The following is a 23976-nucleotide window of genomic DNA, read 5'->3' as shown; positions in this document are numbered from 1 at the left end:
CCATGATTCTGCTACACATGCTGTTTGTTGTTAATCTCTTCTGGATGGTAAATTTTATCTGCATTTTATCTCAGTTGTACGGTTGGTTTTGCATGCTGGTTTTTTTTATTAAGACTCTGATAGGAGGTAGGTCAGTAATGACTGTATAACTAAAATTCTAAAATAGTATTTACTATTGAATTCTGGTAAAAATACTGATAATTAGATCTCAGCAGCTATTATTATACTTATTATTACAACATACCACATCACACATCCTATATTCCTCAAACTTCATGGTCCATATGAAAAATTGGCCAAGTTTTGTAACTAAGAGTTGTCTCCCCTCATATGCATGTTCCTTTGATTTCAAAGGTTATTTTCCTGCTGAAATAAATGGAATGCTGATATTAATGAGTGAATTTTCTTTACTCATTGGAGAATGTGTGAAGTTCTTGATCACAGCATATATACTAATCTGACACATCATAAAGCAAAATATAGAATGGGGAAACAATTTAAGTAGTGATAGAATTACACACAGTTTATGACTGTATGAAGCCTATAAGAAGCTCCAACCATAATAAAATCATTGAGACAACTGTTAAGCAGTACCTTAACATTGATGTAAATTCCAGATTCAATCCCTGTACTTTGGCTGAAATGACCAAAGTAGATTCAGGTCAAGATTTTAAAACTCTGAATCAGTTGATCTCAAACGTATAAAGTTGCTGAACCCTTTTGAAGTAAAAGTTGTTTGTGGAGCCCCAATAAACTTTTTGACACAGGAGCCACATTGCATTTTTAAATTTGACAGATGGGCCAGGCCAGTGGCACATGGATGGAGAATGTTTGCATGAACTAATTGAAAAAAGTGGAAAAAAACATGAACAAATTTATATGCACACTGTACATATCTTGTTTGTAGTGCAACAGAAAGAAAGAAAAGGGAAGAAGAAAGGAAATGAGTGCAAGTAAGAAGGAAGCAAGGAAGTTAGGCAGGAGGGAAGGCAAGAAAGAAAGAGGAAGGAAGGAAGAAAAGAAACAGGAAAGAAAGGGGAGAAGAAGAGGAGGGAAAGAAAGAAAAAGGGAAGGAAAGAGAAGGGAGGGAAAGCAGACAGGAGCTCTGAGTTGTGATCCAAGTGGCTTCAGTCAGTGTCAAAATTCCTGGGTTTCAGCCATGCTGCCCAACTGGGTCACAGCCTAGGCTCACCCCTGCTGCTGCCGGGGCCATGTCCGTGGGCTGCTTGGCAATGCAGCAGGCAATGAAAGCATAGAGCTGGAGCCAGAACTGCTTCTCTCCCTCTCTTCCTTCTGGAGCCATGCCTGCTTCTTCTAGCCGTTGCTCCATACCGAGTGGCTGGGGCTGGCTGGTGGCACCATGGACAAGGAGAACCGAGGGGTTGGGAGTGGTCGGTTACACCACTCCCAATGCCACTACCTCCTTTGCCTCCTTCTCCTCCACTGCTCCTCTCCACATGAACAGGCTTCCAGGCAGCAGTGGGTGGGCGGGCTCTTTGGGTGCTGTTTGCAGCCAGCACCTCCTGCTGCTCTTCCTTGGGCAGTGCATCAGAATCCTACTTGCTGGAGGACGGGTCGAGCATGGTGTCTGCACCAGACAAGCGTTCCTCCCCTGACAAAACCAGGCTTGGCTGCACGGATAGGAGCGGCGGAGGCAGCAAGGGTGGCAGTGACATTGTCCTCCTTGTCTGCGGCTAGGCTCCCGGGTAGGCCTTGTATGCTGCACTGCCAGTGCTGCTGGGGAGGTCTCGTGATTCCTAGACGGGGTGGGGCGGAACTGTGGAACCTCTGTGGAGCCCCTGACCATGCTTTGAGGAGCCCTAAGGACTTCGCAGAGCACAGTTTGAGAACCACTGCTCTGAATAATAGTTGAGATTCTGTACTGGGAGATGAATCATACTAACACCAAACTAATTCACCAACAGGATACCTGTCAGTCTTTCAATGTAATTAGTAAGACCAGGGTGCAGAACTACTAGATAATAATCAAATGAAAAAAGATGTTTATGTCTATGAACAGGGACACTGGATGAGGACTTCACCACTGTTACCTACCCACAGCTATTTTTCTGCAGCCCCCTCAAAATATTGCACATAGGGTTGTAGAACACTAATGAATGCAGGGATGTAGCACAGGAGAACAAGTGGAGTCACCTTCTGTGAGTGAAGCCCTTTCGTCAGTGGAAGATCACAGATCCAATCCATTCCTTTAAAATTTATGTAAAACGATTGCTTTTGATCTGAGGAACGCCTTTTTTTAACATAATCAATATGGATGCAATTGGATAAGAGCATTATACTATTTTATTAAAGTGTCTGTAATTTAAAACTCAATAAATCTTGCTCACTGGAGGGAAGGATATTAGAGGCAAAGATGAAGTACGTTGGTCACATAATGAGAAGACAGGAGAAGATAATGGAAGGAAAAAGGAAAGAGGGGCCGACCAAGGACAAGATGGATGGATGATATCCTTGAAGTGACTGGCTTGACCTTGAAGGAGCTGGAGGTGGCGATGGCCAACAGGGAGCTCTGGCATGGGCTGTTTGTTCCATGAGGTCACAAAGAGTCAGTAGTGACTGAATGAATAAACAACAACAAATCTTGCAAACCCTTAATCACAATAGGTGCTCTGGGAAGCATTTGGGTGAGTGATTTCATGACACTTCCTCTTTCTTTTTATTATGTTGTCATTTTTAACACAGTGACATATCTGTTTCATCTTGTTTGCCTCTTTTGCCAAAATAATATTAATCTAATAACTTTATTTATATCCTGCTACCATCTCCCAAGTGGGACTCAGGGTGGATTACAAAATAGCACAAAAAAGTGCAACATAAAATACATAAAATACAATAACATTTGCATAAAATCAATAAACAGCACCAATTAACATAAAATACCAACTAACAAGATTAACAAAAGCAACTCAATTAAAGTGACGGTAAGTAATAAAACCCAACAATAGAGTATTGTTAAAAACAGACCATACAACCAAATACCAGCAAATATTCTCTCATTCTATTGCTTAGTCACATATCTCACCTGATCTCATTAAGACACTGTCTTCATAAAATGCAGCAAGAAACCAGTATTCAAATCTTTTTCAAAAACACCAAAACAGCCTAGCAGGATTAGACCAAAGGGCCATCAGTCCAGGGAGCTCATCATATGATATGAAGTTCAAGAAGCCAATGGACAGTGTGGGAAACTGTCGAACAATTTAAGGCTTTGTCCCCTTACCGCTGGTGGTTGTGGGATAGTATCCCACAAGATTTCTGTGCTGTCCCCGGCTTCTTCCTGCATTCCCCCTGGCTTCTTGTATGAGGAATTGGGTGTACACTTGACTCTTCTAGGCTCCACTTCTCAGTTGTGTGAGCACACTGCTGGCATGGAGACCAGTGGAGCCCTGCCGGAAGTAGTCCTACATCATTTGATGGGTTCCAGTGGACTTTGTGCTGGCAGTGTGCTGCCAGAAACAGGAAGCAGAGAAATTCATCCATCTGATGAGGTTGTTAGATGTTGTTTCTATCTGTGGACAGTTGCATGTTTCTAGGAAGGCTATACTCCTAACATCTTGCCTAAACATTTCAGTGATACTGGAGACTACAGTCAGCCTTCCACATTCACTGGAGTTAGGTTCACAGGACTCCTGTGAAAGTGAAAATCCATGAATGAAGACATTATTACTGTGTTCTTTTTGACCTGAAAGAACTTATCTTTAGACATGTCTGTATCTTCCATCATGGTCAGCTTTTGCTGCAAACTGACTCTACAATAACATTTAAGAACCTAGAGACTTCTAGAGAGGTGTTCTCTCTAGGAATCTCTAGGTCTTCCAGCAAAATTGGAGGAAATTGACCACAGCGACTCTCTGGAGGACATAGAGATTCATATAGAGAAAATGCCTATTTATTTGCAGAGGTGATTGTTAAAATCTTTGAATAATCACATCTGCAGAAATCAAAATTGCAAATGTATTGTTTCTTGGAGAGTAATTATTTAGTATTAACAACTCTTTCTTTTAATTGATTAGCTCCTTTATCTTCTCAATGGTATGCACCTATTATTTTGCTATTTGTGTGGAGAATTGGTTTCCTTTTTATAATAAGTCTAAAGTTTGAATCTACCTCTGATTGAAAAATACTATGTGTTGTACATTAACATGATCAAAAATGTAGTAGTCATTATAAAGCCATCAGCTACAGTCTTTTACCTATAGTCAGCTGGATGGGTTCAGTCAGACTGAATGCAAGGGTTGCAGCCACAGGCACAATTCATTTCTACTTCCACAAAAACAAAGCAACCTCTTGTTTTAACAACAGATGTTCACGCTTGCCTCCTCCACATAGCTGCAAGCTTTAAAATGCCCCCAAACATCTTCATATTTCATGGGTCTGTTAGAAGTTCAGTTTCATATATTATTGAATCAGACAAGACATGTGAAGTTATTTGTGGGCACACGAATTGCTTATGGCAGTTTACTCAAGACCAAGAAATACAACACAAGAAAGGGCCTAGCTTTCCTTTGTCCTGCCTAATTCAACATGTATGGTTTTTGAAATATGAACCCTTTCAAAATGTCAGTAATAGGATTTCAGATCAGAGTTTGACCTTTTACCAAAGGAACACAGGATAGGTTAAGAAGAGCGAGAGATGCCTCTGAATGTTGTGCTGTGCTGAAAGAAGAAGAGTTAAAATACATATCTTCTGCAGGAATAAATGGGAAGAACACTCTTGTTTGTTTCTTCAGAAGAAATTGTACATCTGAAATCTGCTACTTTTGCTACTGAACATAAACTTCTGCTTTAAGTTAACAAGGAAATAAATCTGACAATAAAATAATTTTTTATCAATATAGACCTGTTTTCCGATTCTTCTCCTGCACTCTCCCAAAAAGATCACATCTGCTTTTGCGTTAGTTTTTGAAATACTAGATTGTTGCTCTGGTGAATGCCCTATTGTAATAGACTTTTGTCTCTGTACTCTTAGTTCTAATTTGGAAAAATAGCATTCTTACAGCTCCCAAACTTCTCTAGCTGAGGAAGTACACCTCTCTTCTTCTAGCTTCTGCATCTATCAACCATTTCACACATTGGTGGCAGAAAATCCTGATTTGTCACTGAGTGTAAAATTTATGCAGAGCCAAAGCCAAATTCTGATTTTTTAAAGAAGTGTTCACATATATGTTTGTTGTATTCATTCATTATATCTTTAGGGAAACCCTTTTAAGTGTTACTTAAACATGTGTTCTTTGAAAAAATATTACTGGAATTGTTCCATGGATCACACAAATCATTCACAGATACCTTTAGGCTATTCTCTCTGATAACACAACCAGGAGGTAACTAGAGATAACAAGTATATTTTCCAAACTTTCTGCTTTCTCTAAGTCCATGTAATCTATCTATCTATCCTATCTATCTATCTATCTATCTATCTATCTATCTATCTATCTATCTATCTAAATACATTGAAACAGAAATATGTATATACATTTTTTTAAATTTTCAAATAGATATGTACATTAACAGAATTGTAACTCCCTGTTGGTACATACATCCATGTTAACTATCGCGAGGTGCAGAAATCTACTGGAGATTGGGAGGGAAAATTCCTATCACTATATCTTTGTTGATGTGTTCCAAACAGCCAAAAGCATCCAAAGATAAAGTAACTTCCACATTTGAACCTTCACTTGGAACCAAGCCAGGTTTGCAAACATGTCCCAGTCTATGCGTAGAAAATCCATTCCAGGCATTCTCTTAGGGGCCTAAGAAAGTGAGAGCAGATGGCCTGTCACTTTAGACAGGGAAGCAATCAAAGAATAATAAAAGTAATACTCTTTTAGAATCTAATCCTATTCAGTTATTATTTTGAATGATTCTAGGTCTCTAAACACAGCATGAGGACTGTTTCTCACATTTAGAAATGACACCTTTCATGGGTGCCTCAGCAATTACCCTTCTATAAGCCCAAAACAGAAAGGTGAGGAAGGTGAAACAAGGATTTATTAGAAAGTTTCTGCACAGAAATTAGAATATGTAGTTTTTTTAAACCCATGAAAAGATGCAGTTCTGAGAAACTGCTGATCTTAAGTGTTAAATTTTCCCTATGACCTATACCTTATATAGTTAAATTCCTTTTTGACTCTGCCCCGCTCCTCTATTTCCAGCCAGTGATCAATAATGCCCTCAAGGTAACAGCCACATGGCTCACTGCCTAAAATGGCTGTGAGCAAATCCTCCAAATTATTTCTATTGAGTCTTTCAGAAATGTTTGCCGTTTTGGCACAAATATGCTCATGCTATCAAACAGACTTTTTCCCCTCCATAGAGTGCAGTGAAAACTCAAAAGCATATGGATTTCCTATCCCAAATTGTGTATGAGTCTATATTAATTCTAATATATATTCACTGGGGTTTGTAACATGATTTTTTTAACCTAAGAGTACAACTCTCTAGGAATTGCTAAATCCTCCAGCATGACTGGTTAACTTCTGCTAGAGGCTGTCCATAAAACTATACTGGAGGGCCCAGAGACTCCTAGAGATAACATTTTAATCAAATCTACAAAAGCTAAACCTCAACGTGTGAAGGACCAACTGTACTAACAAGTAAATTAATTATTTTTGCAATTTAAAAAACCCTCCATAATTTGTTTACAAATTCATATTATGAATTCACATTAATGTACAAAGCTGCCTCTGTACTGAATTTGACTTTGTGTTAGGGTTGCTATTAAGTCAGTAATAATATGTTCCAGGGACAGCTACACACATACACAGCAAAATGTATCCAGCAGCTACATGAACTGCCACAATTCCTACTAGGATTTCCATCCTGTTTGGTCCACCTAGCCTATGTCATACTGAATGTGTACTTGTGGGCCTTCTAGAAGGTTTACTGTCATCCTTTAAGGAATTCCTTCTCCCTGCCCTCCAGCTCAGTACTATTACTATTAGGCCATTTACAATAGAGGATCAGTTATGGTGTTCTGGTTCCTGCCATATTTGAAATAGGATAATGGACCTAAATGGCTGCAATCATAGTGCCTCTCTCCAATCTCTTCCTTTTGCTCTTAACTTTTTGGTGCCTTGATATTCAACTACTTTTAAACTGATCAGCGATCCCATGTACCAACTGAAAATGGATGGAAACAGGTGCCAAGGCACCCCTTTAAAGGTGCTTCATGTACAAGAATCCAACCTTTCCTGCTCCACTGATGTTTATTAAGATTTTTCTTCCAGTTCTGTGACCTGGAGAAGCACCACATTTCTCTGCATATCAGTCAGTTCCCTAAGAATTGTAGTCATGTAACTACACCTGGTCTCTATCATTTATTCAGACTTGTAGAAACTTTTCAGAGTGTCAGGCAGAAGTTCTCCCTTATTATCTTAAGTCTTTTAGAAGAAGATTGGACTGAGAATTTTATCGGTGGGAAAACATCTGCTCTACTACAGACTGTGCTCTCTGAGTTCTGCTCATAGCAAATGGCTTCTTCAATTCAGTGTGCACAGTGAAGAACATACTGAAGCTAAATCTATCTCTGGTGATATCTTCGCATTTTGAAAACATGATCTTCCAGATCTGGGAATGGAGAGAGGTAGAAAGACCTGTGTACAAATAGTTAGCTATCCTAGATGGTAGAGGTGTGTGGCTGATGTATAGTCATGTCACAGCAGCTAGAGAAATTGTTGCCATCCCAGATGCACTATTTTGTGCACAGTGACATCCAGCAGTTCTGCATTAATCTAATAAGGCTATGGTCAGTGAGCACGCACTGTGCTTATGCCTTGCTGGCTTGACTCTCAATAATTCCCAGACCCTCTCTAGAAAAGACGGACAGAAGAGATCTAATTAGAAGTAGGAGCTTGAGTGGCACAATAAGGCTTCAAACTCTTTTGGCTAAAACTAGTGTTTTGTATGGCAAATGCCAAACTGTCAACAGTTTCATGTTCTCCTGAGGTGCATCTACACTGTAGAATTAATTTTAACTGCTGTTGTTCACTTCTTTTGAATCCTGGGATTTGTAATTTAGTGAGGCACCAGTACTCTTTGACAGAGAAGGCTAAAGACTATGTAAAACTACAACTTGTTTTTATATCAAGGTGTGTAATACAATCAATTTCTTTACAATAGAATCATAGAATCATAGAATAGTAGAGTTGGAAGAGACCTCATGGGCTATCTAGTCCAACCCCCTGCCAAGAAACAGGAAATCTCATTCAAAGCACCCCCGATGTATGGCCATCCAGCCTCTGCTTAAAAGCCTCCAAAGAAGGAGCCTCCACCACAGTCGGGGACAGAGAGTTCCACTGCCGAACAGCCCTCACAGTGAGGAAGTTCTTCCTGATGTTCAGGTGGAATCTCCTTTCCTGTAGTTTGAAGCCATTGTTCCGTGTCCTAGTCTGCAGGGCAGCAGAAAACAATCTTGCTCCCTCCTCTCTATGACTTCCCCTCACGTATTTATACATGGCTATCATGTCTCCTCTCAGCCTTCTCTTCTGCAGGCTAAACATGCCCAGCTCTTTAAGCCGCTCCTCATAGGGCTTGTTCTCCAGACCATTAATCATTTTAGTTGCCCTCCTCTGGACACTTTCCAGCTTGTCAACATCTCCCTTCAACTGCGGTGCCCAGAATTGGACACAGTATTCCAGGTGTGGTCTGACCAAGGCAGAATAGAGGGGAGCATGACTTCCCTGGATCTAGATGCTATACCCCTATTTATCCAGGCCAGAATCCCATTGGCTTTTTTAGCTGCCGCATCACATTGTTGGCTCATGTTTAACTTGTTGTCCACGAGGACTCCAAGATCTTTTTCATATGTACTGCTGTCGAGCCAGGCATCGTCCCCCATTCTGTATCTTTGCATTCCATTTTTTCTGCCGAAGTGAAGTATCTTGCATTTGTCCCTGTTGAACTTCATTTTGTTAGTTTCAACCCATCTCTTTAGTCTGTCAAGATCGTTTTGAATTCTGCTCCTGTCTTCTGGAGTGTTAGCTATCCCTCCCAGTTTGTTGATGTCTGCAAATTTGATGATCGTCCTTTCTAACCCTTCGTCTAAGTCATTAAGAAAGATGTTGAACAGAACCGGGCCCAGGACGGAGCCCTGTGGCACTCCACTTGTCACTTCTTTCCAAGATGAAGACGACGCATTGGTGAGCACCCTTTGGGTTCGTTCGCCTAGCCAATTACAGATCCACCTAGTTTTGTCTAGCCCACATTTTACTAGTTTGTTTGCCAGAAGGTCGTGGGGGACTTTGACGAAGGCCTTACTGAAATCCAGGTACACTATATCCACAACATTCCCTATATCAACCCAATTTGTAACTCTATCGAAAAAAGAGATCAGATTAGTCTGGCATGACTTGTTTTTGGTAAATCCGTGTTGACTATTAGCAATGACCGCATTTGTTTCTAAGTGTTCGCAGACCACTTCCTTAATGATCTTTTTCAGAATCTTGCCTGGTATCGACGTGAGGCTGACCGGACGGTTATTGTTTGGGTCGTTCTTTTTTCCCTTCTTGAAGATAGGGAGCGCATTCGCCCTCCTCCAATCTGCTGGGACTTCTCCTGTTCTCCAAGAACTCTCGAAGATAATTGCCAGTGGTTCTGAAATAACTTCTGCTAGCTCCTTCAATACTCTTGGATGTAGCTGATCTGGCCCTGGGGACTTGAATTCGTTTAGAGAGGCCAGGTGTTCCTGGACAACTTGTTTCCCTATTTGGGGTTGGATTTCCCCCAATCCTACGTCCATTCCATGTTGCTGAGATTGAAGATGGCTTTCTTTTTGTGAGAAGACCGAGCCAAAGAAGGCGTTAAGTAGTTCTGCCTTTTCCTTGTCCCCTGTCACCATCACCCCATCTTCTCCTCGCAGTGGCCCTATCACCTCCTTGTTCTTCCTTTTTCTACCAACGTAAGCAAAAAAGCCTTTTTTGTTGTTTTTTATGTCCCTGGCAAGCCTGAGCTCATTTTGCTCTTTAGCCTTGCGAACCTTTTCCCTACAGGAGTTGGCTATACGTTTGAATTCTTCTTTGATGATTTCTCCCCTTTTCCACTTCTTGTGCATGTCTCTTTTGACTCTTAGCTCAGTTAGAAGTTCTTTGGACATCCATTCTGGCTTCTTTGCACTTGTCTTATTTTTCTTCTTTGTTGGCACTGTTTGCATTTGCGCCTTGAGTATTTCACTTTTGAAAAACTCCCATCCATCCTTAACTCCCTTGTTTTTTAATATTGGTGTCCATGGAATGCCACTCAGTAATTCCTTCATTTTTTGGAAGTCAGCTCTCTTAAAGTCCAGAATGCGTGTTTGACTTGTCTTAGTTTCAGCCTCCCTTTGTATGGCAAACTGCAGGAGCACATGGTCACTTGCCCCTAAGGATCCGACCACTTCGACTTTATTGATCAGGTCTTCCACATTTGTTAAGATTAGATCAAGAGTAGCCGATCCCCTTGTTGCCTCTTTTACCTTCTGGACCATAAAATTGTCTGCAAGGCAAGTGAGGAATTTGTTGGACTTTGTACTCTTGGCCGAGTTTGTTTTCCAGTAGATATCGGGATAGTTGAAATCACCCATGACTACTATATCTCTTCTTTGTGCCTGTTTGGTCAGCTGTTGACAGAAGGCTTCATCAAGTCCTTCATCCTGACTCGGAGGTCTGTAGTAGAGACACCCACAACAAGATCTTTTTGAGTCCCGGTTCCCTTGATTCTTATCCAGATGCTTTCAAGCTGGTTTCCCGGATTATAGTCTTGCATTTCTTCTGCAACTTAACTGTTTTTGACATATAAAGCTACTCCCCCTCCTCTCCCCTTTGTTCTATTTCTGTGAAAGAGGTTATAGCCCTCAATGGCTAAATTCCAGTGATGGGAGTCATCCCACCAGGTTTCAGTGATGCCTATGACATCGTATGTGTGGTGCTGTGCTAAGAATTGGAGTTTGTCTTGCTTATTTCCCATGCTCTGTGCCTTAGTGTAAAGACATGTAAGCCCCTGTGACCTCCCCCCGGGCTGTTTATTTGAGATTATTGTGCTCTCTGTACTTGGTCCTTGCTGTGTTTGTGCAGCCCTCCGTTTAGCCTTTTGGCAGTACCCTATGGTTGTGGGTAATATAGTGGATCTGGTTTAAAGTGCGCCTGATGAGGTTTGTGAGTCTGACCAGACTTTTATCTATTCCCTTGTAGTTCCATTGTGTCTTTTACCCAAATCTGGAATTTAAATTAAAAACATACTGGAATACTGATTTATATACATGTTTGATGTAAAAATATATATTTCTAAATATATTTTCTCACAAAAGAGGCACTTTAAAACATTTAATTTCAAGCTCAGTATTATTGAGTACTGAAGTGAGAAGTATAGGGAATAACTACTCTAGATTCTAATCCACACAATAAGAAATTAGGTACTAGCTGTACCTGGCCACACATCGCTGTGGCCCAGTCTGGTTCAATGGGAAAGAAAGGAAAGAGAAAGATTAGGTTTCAGATATATGTGATTTCAGAATGCTTGTGGGTAAGCAATATTTGTGGTGGCTCCATAGTCTATGAAGATATGGAGATTGTTTGGTTTGGCGACTCTGGAACACCGAACATATTACTGTCCATGTGATAAGGAATCCGTCTCCTGATGTAAACCGTAGAATTGTAAAGATTGCTTCTGATTGTAAACATAGATAGATAGATGGATGGATTGATATAGATTTCTTTCTTTCTCTGCCCTCGCCTTGGGGAGAATGACAGAGAGTGTGGTTTCCTTGTTGGCCATGCCTCCATGTTTTTTTTGTTTGTTTTTTTGGGGGGGTTTTTTGCTGGGAGAAGCCATAGGCTCTTCCCAGGGAGCAATCCCAGTGCCTCCTCCTCCTCCCTAATATTGAAAATCTGGCTACCAGTATTAGGACAGTAAATGAAGGACAGTAAATGAAGAACACCATTCAGAAAACAGAGGAATTCCAGACTTGAAACAATCATGGCCAGCTAACACCTCCCAACAAAGGATTCCCCCAGGCAGGAAGAAGCCAGGCTTTGAAGCTGCAAGGCTATTCAATGCTAATCAAATTGAGCAATTGCAACATTCCCACTTGGCTCAAACAGAAAAGAGTTCTTTTTCCCGCCCTGGGCATTCCAAAGATATATAAAGAGAAGCCTCCCACAGGATGGTAAAATATCTGGGCATCCCCTGGGCAACACCCTTCCAGACAGCCAATTTTCTCACACCAGAAACAACTTGCAGTTTTTCAAGTTGCTCCTGACACGGGTAAAAAAAATACAACAAAAATATAATTATAATATAATAATGTAATGTGCTTCAGGATGTCCCGCAGCAACATTTTTTTACAGCTTAATAAACCTTTTTCCATGTTTTTATGATAGAACCCTAGGAAATAATTATATTGATAAACCTAGGAGCAAAAATCATAGTGTTACGTAGTGTAATATATTATAATATTAAAATAATATATAATAATAATGTAATACAATTATAATAATATAATTATACTGTGATACAGTTATAATATAATATTATAATATAATAGCTCCTGCCAACTTAGCAGTTTGAAAACATGCCAATGTGAGTAGATCAATAGGTACCACTCCGGCGGGAAGGTAACGGCACTCCATGTGCAGTCATGCAGGCCACATGACCTTGGAGGTGTCTACAGACAACGCCGGTTCTTTGGGTTAGAAATGGAGATGAGCACCAACCCCCAGAGTCAGACATGACTGGACTTAACGTCAGGGGAAACCTTTACCTTTACCTATAATATAATAATATAATAACTATAATAATAAAATATAATAATAATGTAATAAACTTATAAGAATATAATAAGTACAGTAGTGGTTTTTCTCATTCATCTTGCTGGAGCTCAAAAAAAGGATTTTAACTCTCAGTATCCCTCCTCTCCGTGGCTAGGCCACAGAGCTTCAGCTTTGCATAAATCGCCAAGCTGAACTGAGTGGCAAGGAGGTGGGCCTAGCCATCCCTTGCAGCCCCACCCATGCCGGTTGCTAAAGGGAGGAGAATGATTGGCCATTGCTAGCACCATTGCTAAGGGGAGAAGCCATATGCCTCGACAGTTGCTTAGGGAGGAGGAGACTGATTGTGTTGTAGCCTGACCTGAGGTTGGGCCTGTTCAACTTGTGATTGCTCCTGCTCCTGACTCTGTGTTTGCTCCTACACCTGAGATTGCTACTGCACCTGACTTGTCAAAGGACTCTGAGTTTGAGCCTGAGATTCCTATGCAGCCAGAGCTTGGTTTGGAGGATTCTGGGAACAGGCAAACAATGGTTTCAAGCCAGCAGCTTGAACTACATTCCTTGAAGGAGTCAAGGTCAGACTTTCTTTTGCCAGATGGGGATTCTAGTTGTGATAAGGCTAATGAGCTTGACCAAAAGAAAGTGATTTATCAGCACAGAAGAGAAAGGGAGGGTTTGTGATGCCTCATGGGCCTTGTAGTCCCGCTCCTAGTGTCACTGTGGCTGACGAAGATGAAAACATGGGGTTTTCTCCGGAACAACAACAGCCGGAATCCTTCCAGATGCTTGATGTTGATGTTCTTGCCCAAGAGCCCATTAAAACAGACCTTGAACAGCTCTCACCTCCCTTCGCTAGGAGACAGTCCTTTGCTGCAGACAGGGGAGTGAAAGAGCGGGTTCGCAGGAGTTTAAGAATTGCAGCCAAACAAGACACTGATTAGCCATGTTTCCCCTGGGAAAATCCAGGGAGTCTCACATCTGGAAAGTTGGGTTTTGCTTCCCGTTCTCTAGGGAAAGAGATCGCTGGACACCTGTTTGGCGGGAAAACAAGACCCAGTTAAAGGTGCCTGGCACGGTTGATTCCGTGTGGAGACAACAGAGCAGCTTCAGGAGTGAAATCATGTTCCAGCCTTGTGTGGACTTCGCAAAGTTCGCAAATCCAGTTTCCTTGCCTTGCTTATTCAAGTATTCAAGAATTGCCTTGCCTTGTTCATAGTCACGGACCTTGTTCCTAGAATCAAGTTTTGTTTCCAGCCTTGTTGTGGATTTTACCTTGGACCTTGAAAGACCCTGGACAATTCCCCACACTATTGCTTGGCAATAGTGTGTGTTTCGGTTTATTGGATTTTATCTTTGGACTCTAATATCATTTATTGGACAAACTATTTCTGGACTATATTTGACCTCATTTGAAAGGTCTGCTTCTGGACTATATTTTCTGCTTGTTTTTATCATTCTTATATATTTCCTTAATAAAGATATTAGATAGTTTATTGGCCTCCGTGTATGGTTCTTGGTGCTCCGCTGCCTTGAGCATGACAGGGTTTTCGGCGCTGCCAGAGATTGTTATTGAGAAAGAAGAATGAGCAGACCTCCCACGGAAAAAGGCCTTGAGTTTACTTTTAAGAGACACTGTTTTCTGTGAGAGATTCAGAGGTAGTAACATTGCTCATTGAGAGAGAGATCCCTGCTTCATGCTCCATGTTTCTGTGAACTTCCATGTCAATTCATGCAGCCTTGTGCCTTGAGTCTTGTTCCAGACTTGTCCTTGTCTTTGGAGATTTTTGGATATCCAGTTAGTATTCCAGCAGTTTGCAGTTTGGATTCCTGTTCCAGTCAAGATCCTGCCTTGTGTTCTAGCATTGATCCTGTCCCTTGGACTAAACTTTGAGGTTTGTCTCCTGCATTCCAGTTTGATCCTGTGCCTTGGATTAATTTCGATACCTTGTTTGGACTAATTTTGATATCCTGTTTGGACTCAGATCTTCTGTGTCTTCTGTGTCTTGCTTCAAGATTCCCGAGTATTTTCTACCTTGTGGATTTAAACCTTATTTCATTTACTTTGAACCTTGATTTGCTACTGCTTGCATATAATCTTCAATAAACAGCTTGCTTTGCTCATATTCTGGGGCTCCAGTGTGATTTTGAAGTGCCTCTGTAGCCTAGGGGTGCAACAGATTGGCCATTGCTAAGGGGCATGGTTTTACCTGTCTGAGGTGTGATAGGCTTGTGATAGTAAGTATGTGAATACCTTGAAACACTCAACAGTTTAAATGCTACGTTGTGCCCAAATTTCGTAGCAATTGGTGAAATAGTTTGGAAGATATGAGGTCCCACAAATGGACATTACCTTTTTATTTATATAAATGGGTCAGTTCCATTCACTCAGATGTTTTTATATCTATTTGTAATCTACCTTTTCCCAGTATGGGACAGCTTACACCAGTTAATACTAATAGGGTATAAATGTTAAAGAACAATTAAAAAGGTTTTCCCCTGATGTTAAGTCCAGTTGTGACTGACTCTGGGGGTTGGTGCTCATCTCCATTTCCAAGCCGAAGAGCCGGCGTTGTCCGCAGACACCTCCAAGGTCATGTGGCCAGCATGACTGCATGGAGCGCCCTTACCTTCCGGCCAGAGTGATATCTATTGATCTACTCACATTTGCATGTTTTCGAACTGCTAGGTTGGCAGAAGCTGGAGCAACAGCGGGCGCTCACGCCACTCCCGGGATTTGAATCTGGGACCTTTCTGTCTGCAAGTTCAGCAGCTCAGCGCTTTAACACACTGCGCCACCACTAGGGGCCCAAAGAGCAATTAAAACATCATAAAATTAAAACTGGTTAAAAACATAAGCTACTTTAAAACAATAACAGATAAAAGAGGGAAGACACTAGCCTGTTGTTTGCCCCTGATATCTGGTAGATTCAATGGCAAAGGTAGATGGACATTCCATTTATTCAGCTAGAATCTGTTCTATTTATTAAATATTTTTCAGAAGATTAATGCTTTATTTAAAGTATAAAATAGACTATCTATTATCTTATTTTAGGTTCCAGCAGAAGTATTTTTGCTTTCTTGGGTGTTTAAGAAGAACTAATTTTAATTGTTTTTTTTAAAAAAGACTTTGGTCTCTGAACTGACTATTGCTATTTTAAAATTTGTTGTTTTAGTCCTTTGTACTCTTGTGTTTTTTAAAACACTTTTTTGGCATGGTCCATTATTCCCCACACTCTTCTTACCTTCTTTGTATTGCTTTCATGCTTTTGTACTTTGACTATACTTTTGTACTTAGCAGATTAGATATTAATAGAATTTATATACCCATTCTATATGTTTCTTCAAATGGCCTGTTGATTTAGGATGACCCAATAAATGTAATAGAGGGTGGTTTTTGGGGGGCAAGGAATACTCAAAGATAGTTTTGCCAGTCCCTTCCTCAGAAATGCAGCCTTACAGCACCTGGTATCCACTACAGTCACCCATTCAAGTGCTAACCGGGGCTGACCCTGTTTAGCTTCCAAGATCAGACAGGATCTGATATTGACTGTTAGGTAGTTTATATATAATTAGCTGTGCCCAGCCACATGTTGCAGTGTAATAGGAATATATTTTCATTCATAACCTGTTAAGATTATGATCCCAATATGGTTAAATATTGGTGCAGAGTAGTAAAAACTCAGAAGACTAGGGGTTTATGTGAGCAGAGGTAAAAAGGAAATAAACAATAAGACAAAATATCCAGCCTCCCTTTCCCTTTAAAAGGTCATGCGCATAAAATAAGCATCAGAGACATCAAATAAAATAGCAAAAATATGTTTACTCACAATCTTGTATGATGATGGTCATACAGGCAAAAACATCTTAGTTCCAAAGAAAAACAGTTCAGGAAACTACATATCTCTTAACAGACAGGAACATCAGCATGGCATGGTCAGGAGCGAAGAGGAAGAGGCAGGAAGAGGCATCTGTACATCACTTCCTGTGTGTCCCCAGAAAAGGATACTCCCATTTCCCATTTCATATGCAAAACCCCCTAAATGGTGTTTAGGAATGCAGCTTGGCTCAGGTTACTAAGCAACAAACATAACTAACTACATAAACCATCTCACATTGAAAATGCATGCATGATTGCTTAGATAACCCAACACCGTGGCTTATGGGAATCATTTGTTGGCCAGGTGGAATAGCAGTGAATAGCCTTGCAGCCTCAAAGCCTGATGGTTTTCTTCTTATGGGAATCCTTGTTTGGTGAGCTGGAATGCAATGGAATAGGATTGCTGCTAGGAAGCCTGGGAACTTGCGTTCTAGGAGAATAGTTTTTTGGGCTGCTAGAATTGCAATGAATAGCCTCGCTGCGTCAAAGCCTGGCTGCTTGCTACCTAGGGGAATCTTTGGTTAGTCAGCTTCTGTAGTACAGAGCAGTATTGCTGCTTCAAAGATGGCCTTGATTGTTTCCTGTCTGGAATTCTCCTGTTTTCAGAGTGTTGTTCTTTATTTACTGTCCTGGTTGTAGAGTTTTGTAATGCTGGGTGGCTGGTTTTGTACAGTTTCATGGTTCACAGCACCCTAATAATAATGATGATAATAATAATAATAATAATAATAATAATAATAATAATAATAATAATAATAATGATGACTCTGAAGTGGAGGGTGTGCAGAGAAAAAGGGCATTTAGTATTCAATGGCCTTGTAGTTTGAAAGCTGTTTCCTTCCTGGGGGAATCTTTTGTTGGAAGGTGTTAGCTGGCTCTGATTGTTTCCTGTCTGGAATTCTCCTGTTTTCAGAGTGTTCTCTATTTACTGTCCTGGTTGTGGTGTTTTGTAATGCTGGGTGCCTGGTTTTACTCATTTTCATTGTTTACATCAACTTAATAATAATAATAATAATAATAATAATAATAATAATAATAATAATGATTATGAGGTAGGGGGTATGTAGAGAAAGAGGGCAATTATCATTGAATGGCCTTGTAGTTTGAAAGCCTGGTTGATTCCTTCCTGGGGGAATCTTTTGTTGGGAGGTGTTAGCTGGCCCTGATTGTTTCCTGTCTGGAATGCTCCTGTTTTCAGAGTGTTCTTTATTTACTGTCCTGGTTGTAGAGTTTTGTAATGCTGGGTGTGAACTCATTTTCATGGTTCACAGCAACTTAATAATAATAATAATAATGATAATAATAATAATAATAATAATAATAATAATAATAATGTAATAATGATGACTCAGAAGTGAAGGGTGTGCAGAGAAAGAGGGCAATTAGCATTGAATGGCTTTGTAGTTTCAAAGCCTGGCTGTTTCCTCCCTGAATAATAATGAGAATAATAATAATAGTAATAATAATGACTGAGGCGGGAGGTGTCCAGAGAAAGAGGGCATCTTAAAGGAATAAATAATCCCTCTGAGGGGCATCTTGAAGTGCTGGGTTTGTTTACCTGTAGAAGAGAAAGTTGAAAGGAGACATGACAGCTATGTAAATAGCGGCTGCTCTCCCTCCTGAGAACAGTCCCTTACAGTAATAGTACAGCTGTATTTCTCTCAGGACATGTTCTCTCTTCTGAGGGGGAAAGGGGCCGAGGAAAGGGAAGGAACAGCTGCCAACGGTTGCCAACCACAAGCCCCACCCACCATGCCAATGTTTTGAGGAAGTGGGGTTAGGCTAAGCCCACAGGTGCAAGGTCCTCTGGGTAATGTAGTTGTTTCAGTTCAGGGGGGCTCTGCGCTTGAATGGTAAGCAATGGGGGTTTTATTTCATCTTCATTTTGTTGCTTGGTCTTTATTTTTTCTAGGTTTTTTTTTTAAATTAAAAGACATATTTTGGATGACTATGTCTTTTGTGGCCAAATTTGGTGTGATTTGGTTCAGTGGTTTTGTTGTTTACTCCATAGTAAAATGAACATTACATTTTTATATATATAGATTATTTTACCTGAAAATATGCATCTGTGCTAAAGATACAGGATAGATATTATACCATGAAATAAATAAATACTGGATATGTTTCCTTCCTTCCTTTAATCAGTATAGGTAACCCAGAGTGACCTCCCATACCTAAAAATTAAATGCAAGCTCTTAAATTGCACTTCAAGTAAGAAGATTGGTCTCACATCTAGTCGAGATTAATTTCAGTGGGAAGTAAATATTTAAAAACCAATCAAAAGATGCAGGTGTGTACATTGTCCAGGGATTCCTATATATTAATTTGACTAATTAGGCACAAAAAATCAGGCTGTGAACATCTGACATGCATTAACTCAGCAAAACAGATTCTTTCATTCAAAGCCGTATATGAAATCATTAAGAAAGGCACAGCCAGTAGCCTTTTGCTTAAATTTTTTTTGGATTAGATTGCGGGTCACTGTGGGGTGGGCTCACACAGCATGCAAAAGAACACATTCAAAAGAAAGCTGTCAGAAAAAACTCAATGACTTTGCAGAGGTTTGGGCTCATGAATAGAATGGAGAAGGAAAATGCCTCCTCGAAGATTCCACTGTCTCCATGGTTAGTAGGTCTCTTGGTCAGAAAAATGTATGACACATTTCAAATCATCTCCATGTATTGAGACTACCATGAGAATGTATAACACTTCTTTGGTCATCAAGAATCAAATATGTACCAGGACAGTTTAGACCACTCAATTGTCTATAATTTGAAAAAATCTCTTGTCTTGGAACTTTAATATAAATATTAAAATAAACATAGTGTCCCTACTTTGCGGATTTTCACTTATTGCGGGTGGTCCTGGGACCTAACCCCAGTGATAAGTGGGGGAACACTGTATTTCAAATATTCACCAAAATCCTGTTAATGACATAACTCCTTCACATCAGTAAGTGCAGGGGTCTTCAAACCTTTTAAGCTGAGTGCTCAGATTATTGGGAGGGGTGGTGGTGGTAAAAAATGAACTAATTCCTATGCACATTGCACATATCTTATTTGTAGTTCAAGAAACATGAAAGAATACCACAATATTAAAAATAAAGAACAATTTTAGTCAATATAAACTTACTATCAATGGGAAGTATGGGCCTGCTTTTGGCTGATGAAATATTCAAGTTAATTAGGACAGTTGTTGTGTGTCGGGTTTAGGGTGACCCTAAGTCTAAAATTTAGGCCAGGGAACAGCTAAATGATCTTGGAGGGCCACATCTGGCCCACTGGTCTTAGATTAGGGACCCCTGAGTTGGTGAGTGACTCCAAATTCTCTTCTATGGACAAGGTACAGGAGCTATTCATTTGGCTCTTGTGTTCCATCCAAAACTGCCCCCATGACCACTATACTCCTTCTCCCCTGTGTGGTGGGAATTTTTCCCGCTGCTTGGCCAGCTGGCCAATCAGCAGCAGGCCGACCACACCTCCTGGTTGGCCAGGCCAGGCCAGGGGCTGGCTCAGGTGGTCCATTTAAGGCCATGGAGTGGGCCTGGCAGGCATTGGGCCTGCTTTTTTGCTTGGAGCTCCTGGTGGCGGCGAGATCGATGGCTGCAAGTGTGGCAGAGCAGTGGCAGCAAGAGCAGCAGCAAGGAGCGCGGCAGCGGCAAGTCCAGTAGCTGTAGGATTGGAGGCGCCGATTTCAGCGGCAGTGAATTTGGCAGCGGCAACCCCTGCGGTGGTGAGGACTTCCTGGTGCAGCCTCTCAGCGGTGGTAGGGGCACTGTTGCACCCCTTGCTACTGCTCTTGCCGCCACTGCTCTGCCACACTCACAGCCATCGATCTCACCGCTGCTGGGAGCTCCAATCAAAAAAGCTGGCCCAATGCCTGCCAGGCCATTCCGCAGCCTTAAATGGGCCCCCTGGGCTGGCCCCTGGCCTGGCCTGTCCAACCAGGAGGCAGGACCGGCCTGCTGCTGATTGGCCAGCTGGCCAAGTGGTGGGAAAAATCCCCGCCATACAGGGGGCTTCTGGGAAGAAGAAGCCCTCTGCCAATGCCATGGCTACCATAGGGCACCCAACTGGGGTGGGACTCCACGTTTCCTGGCATGGCCAGTTGGAGAGCCGGCAGAAAAAGAAGCCTGGCCACCTCTTCCAACCTCCTCTATTTCTGCCGACCCTCACTCTTCTTCCCTGGCTGGAGGAGAAGAGGCAGCCAGGGCAACATTTATTTATTTATTCATTTATTTACAACATTTATACCCTGCCCTTCTCACCCGAGGGGACTCAGGGCAGCTTACAAAAATTGACAAAATTTAATGCCCAAAGAATACAATCATAAAAGCAAAACAATACATATAGACATGGCAAGCAAGAAGCAAGGGGCCCACCGGGGCTTGCAAGCGGGAGAAAGGCCACTTTGGATGTCAATGGTACCTTGTTAGATTTTTCTTTTAATAAAAGATGAATTAAGTTTGGATTACTTTCTGTAGAATGGCTTTTCTCTTCCTGTTCAAGCGTTCATAACCAAGCACTTTGTGAGGAGTTCTCTAAGTGTTTTGCTGGCTGATCATTCTTGTCCCATGGCTGGTTGTGTGTATCTCCAGCACTAGGTATTTGCATGGGTCTGTTTATTGAGCTCAAGGGCAACTTAGTGAACACAGAAATGCCTGGAGCAGCAGTGATTAGATTAGCCAGCTCCATAGGAAATCCAGCATCAAACAAGGCTCAGGAGTGGTGTACTTGAGAAAACACATTGCACATATTGGCCTTGTCTTACTAGCAGCCAATTCTGTGGATAACAGTCCATAATCCTTGGTTGCAAAGCTGCCAGCATTCTCAAACCAAATTAATCAGACTCCAGTGGGCTTTTTTATTATTTAATTTGAATAATCAGTGCAGGAAGCCTGTTCTACTATGGAGTTAGCGAGAGAAAATCAAGGAAATCCAAACAAGGAAATTTATAGGTATTGCTACTAGAGCTATACAAGTGGGATTTGAAGCAAAGTGTTGCAGTTTATTGTGCTTGTATAGCATTCCATTCCCTTTCCATCTTTACATCACATTCTATGCTGCCTGAGGGTGCTCAGATATCTTTGAAGTGTTTTTTTTTTTGGGGGGGGGGTGAAGGGTGGCTTCTCTCTTTCTCTCTCTGGCTAAAACTATACGAGGTCTTATCCTATCTTTGCAGTGGAGTATCCTGCCCTAGTTTGATCCCTTGAGTACCACATGCACCTGTTTAATTCCAAAGAGTTTTGAACGCTACATACTTATGGTACAACGGATGTATTTACTGAGTGCTTGTGTTTACCATATCAATTTAACTGCAACAGCTGTGCAGGGTGAATGGGTTTTTACTTCTTTTAAGACATGCCTATATTTGAATAATCAAATAGCCTGTCTGTTTTTCTGTGATTTTGAACTGACCCACCTGCACTTCCATTGGATTAGGTGCATATCTGAGCATTTACCTCAGCCCTCACATGTGTTGCCTTCACCCTCTCTAATTTGTCCAAATGGAGATGGCTCATCCAAAGTGTATATAGAATTGCAGTCTTAACAACACAAATATTTGGATGTTTACTCCTAAGTAAGCCTCATGGGGTTACAGCCTGTGCTGGATGGGGTTACACTCCCCCTGAAGGCGCAGGTTCACAGCTTGGGGTTGATCCTAGATTCATCGTTGAGCCTGGAGCCCCAGGTCTCAGCGGTGGCTAGGGGAGCCTTTGCTCAGTTAAAACTTGTGCGCCAGTTGCGCCCGTACCTTGGGAAGCTGGCCATGGTGGTCCTTGCTCTTGTTACATCCCAAATAGAATACTGCAACACACTCTATGTGGGGCTGCCTTTGAAGACTGTTCAGATGCTCCAATTACTCCAACAGGCAGCAGCCAGGTTGCTAATTGGAGCTGCGTACAGGGAGCATACCACTCCCCTGTTGCGTCAGCTCCACTGGCTGCCAATTTGCTACTGAGCACAATTCAAGGTGATGGTTTGGCCTATAAAGCTCTAAATGGTTCTGGCCCAGCTTACTTGTCCGAACGTAAGGCCACCCTGAGTCCTCCCTCAGGGATGAGAAGGACAGGATATAAATGCTTGGAATAAATAATAAATAATAAATAATAATAAATAAATGAAATAAATAATAAATAATACAGTATCCTAGCCATGGCCCAACCATTAAAATACCAGTAGCAATATTAAATTGTTTGATTCTTAGATTAGCAGATGTCTTAATCATTTCTAAAGACCTGCCTAAAGAGCCATGACTTTAGCTCCTTGAGAAAACATTGTAACATAGGGGCAAACATAATATCTCTGGGGAGGGTGTTCCAAAGCTGGGGGGCCACCACTGAAAAGGATCTTTCTCTCATCCCCACCAGCCACATTTGAGATGGAGGCAGGACCAAATGGAGGGCCTCCTCAGCAGATCTTAGAGCCTGTGACAGTTCATTGGGAGAGATGCGGTCATGAAGATAGGTTGGACCTGAGCCATGTAGGGCTTTGTAGGTAATAACCTGCACTTTGAATTTGGACTGGAGACTTATCAGCAGCCAATGCAGTTGCTTCAATAGTTCTTCCATGAGAATGGCATCATCATGACATTACTGAAAAAGACATCTAAAGGCAAACTAAGTCCCCATTTAACTGATATTGAAGAAAGTGGTTTTGAGTGCAAATAATTACATAGAATCAGTTTGAGACCAGAACAGTGACTATAAAAACCACAGAGCACTGATGCACATTAAAGATTTTCTCTCTTGTGCTTTCATGTGGGTTTGTTGTCTTCTCACCACAATTTGATGCTAGCTTTGAATTACATTAAATGGTCAGTGTAAATGAGCCCAAAATTTCAGATCCCAAGCTTCTCATATGTTCAGAATCATGAAAATATGGTGCCGGCCATTCCTGGATACAGCCACTGCACTGATCTTGCATTTTCTTCAGATCTAAATCCTGCAAGACAGTTCTTCCGCAAAAACAGAATAAAATGGATTAGGAATGTAGGCTGGAATTCTGTTATGGACTTGCACCTTTATAAGTGCATTTATATCTGTGGGGAGCAAACTTGGGCAGTTCTGTGACATCTGTATACAGTAAAGGGCTGTGTTTATGTGTAATTATGCGTACGTAGGAGAGTTGGTAAGGTGCCTTATCACATTAAGTGTTTTAAAGTGGAGCCTCCCGCTTTCAATCATGTGACTTCCTTCTGCATAATTCTGGGACTTGTAGTTTAGGGTGGGGTCTTTGGAATTTTCAGCCAGAGAGGACATTGGCTTCCCTAAACTACAAGCTTGAGAATTCTGTAGGAGGTAGCCACATGATTGAAAGCAGTAGTCAATGCTTTACAATG

This window comes from Anolis carolinensis, chromosome 1, assembly GCF_035594765.1.
Source record: "Anolis carolinensis isolate JA03-04 chromosome 1, rAnoCar3.1.pri, whole genome shotgun sequence".
NCBI lineage: Eukaryota > Metazoa > Chordata > Lepidosauria > Squamata > Dactyloidae > Anolis > Anolis carolinensis.
The sequence above is the reverse complement of the archived record's forward strand: the minus strand, read 5'-3'. Positions refer to the sequence as shown.